This window comes from Otolemur garnettii, unplaced genomic scaffold (genome assembly GCF_000181295.1).
Source record: "Otolemur garnettii isolate 467f Iridium unplaced genomic scaffold, OtoGar3 scaffold00143, whole genome shotgun sequence".
NCBI classification, from domain to species: domain Eukaryota; kingdom Metazoa; phylum Chordata; class Mammalia; order Primates; family Galagidae; genus Otolemur; species Otolemur garnettii.
Window position 1 is genome coordinate 3,021,762 of NW_003852538.1, and position 2,243 is coordinate 3,024,004.

Below are 2,243 nucleotides of genomic sequence, written 5' to 3' on the forward strand. Positions count from 1 at the left end.
GAGCTGTTGCAGAACTTTGAGGAAGAAAGAGCAAGAGCTGTAACACTTCTGATCCCGCTCTACAAAGAGGCTTGGCTCTTTGTAGGAGCTGTAACACTTCTACTGCTGATCCTGCCCTGCAGAGAGGCTTGGCTCTTTGTAGGAGCTGTAACACTTCTACTGCTGACCCTCCTCTGCAAAGAGGCTCTGTCCTTTATAGGAGCTGTAACACTTCTACTGCTGATCCTGTCCTGCAGAGAGGCTTGGCTCTTTGTAGGAGCTGTAACACTTCTACTGCTGACCCTCCTCTGCAAAGAGGCTCAGTCCTTTATAGGAGCTGTAACACTTCTACTGCTGATCCTGTCCTGCAGAGAGGCTTGGTCCTTTGTAGGAGCTGTAACACTTCTACTGCTGATCCCACTCTACAAAAAGGCTTGGCTCTTTGTAAGAGTTGTTTTCATAAGAGTTGTAACACTCACATCCTGCCCTGCAAGGCGATTTGGTTCTTTGAGCTGTAAATAAAACCTCATTGTTCATTCTATGGTCCATTGACTCATTCATCGAATCGTTGAGACCAAGAGCCTGGAAATCTAAAGTCAAAAATCTGGTATCAACATGGGTTGGTAATTTTGACTTCTATCAAAAAGGATTGTTACTTTGAAAAATGAATTAAGAAAAAAAAAAAGAAAGAAAAGAAAAATGAATTAAGTACCCTCTTCTCTTCCTTCTAATAGGGTTACATACACAGTATAAAGGCCAGGTTATACACCCAGGAAATTTAAATGCTTAAAAGTGAGGAGATGCTACTACTGGTGCTAAAAAAAAGCATGTTAAGAAATTAACTATATTGTTAAAATGCATCAGTAATTAAAGCAAACCTCCAAAAGAAAGTATTTATAAATCCTACTGATGAGTTTAACCATGTTCAAATATTCATGTTTAACACATTCAAATATCCATGTATTAACTAAGGTTTGCTAAATATAAATATTACCAATTCACTCTTCTCCATCACCTGAATCTAAGACAGGCTTCATTTCATGTTAATTACAACGGCTTCATTCTTCATATCGCAATTATGTTGATGTATATTCTGCTTTAAGAAAGCTGATATAAACATATACATTTCAGGATAAGTGTTCACATTTTAAAAGGGTGTTTTATAAAAAGATTCATGATTGTATTATTTGAAATAACATGCTCTTTCAGCACACCAAAGTGCTCATTTACACGTCATTAACTACTCGACAGAGAGGAAAAGGTAGAGAACAGAAAAGAAAAATTTAGAACTGATGTAATGGAAGCACCAATAACTGCGTATGAAAACAAAATGTACCTAAAATTTATAAAACAAGTCAATGAGGAAAGGAGTCTTTATTACCTAGAAATTTTAAAACCACATCTATGGTACAAAGTAAAATAGGCCTTTAATTTATCTTATTAAAATAATTTAAGGTAGATGGGTTTCGAAAATGTCCTTTGCTATCCTCAAGTCAGAACAAAAGGTAATTATTTTTTTTCATTGCATAATTGTGAGCAGTACTAAATTCAGAGGTATGCGTTGTTATAGATGCCTATGGCAACTTAATACTCCTGCAATGACAGGGCTGGGGACACAGATCAATAGCACACAGTGGCTGTAATCAACATGCACGTTAATGAACAGGGCCATATTCACTGGGGAACACTAGAACAAAGACAAGTTGAGCATTTTAATTGCTAAGTTGCTACTAAGTCTCAATTCCCCATCAATCTCCATCCATTATGACCATTGATGCATGGCAGACATTAAGAGGAAAACAATAGGATAATGATTCATAAATGCTGGGTTGCAAATGAATGGTTAGCTCTGGGAAAATCATGGCTGTGATTATTTTATGGCTCAGACTACCCAAAAGATCTGACACATTATTTCTAATTTTCATTGTTCCCAGAACCTGACCTGCCTATATTTAATAAGTTGATTTTAATGGAACTAATAGCACAGCAAAAGGTTAGTTGAGCAATCTTTTCTCTAGCCATCTCAACATCAGCTTGAAGTGCTGTTTTAAGTAACTTACATGGAAAAATCACAGGCAGAGAAATCAGAAAGGAAAAGAACTCAGGATCCATCTAAGGTCTTATTATCTTGTGAAGGCAGGATTTTTCTCACAGTGTGATTCTGTATTGTTGGTGAAGTTATAACTAGGTACATTTAGTGGCCTTTGACTTTATTTTCTTTAATATTGACAGTTCAGTTTTTATTTATAAATCTTGAGATTTTA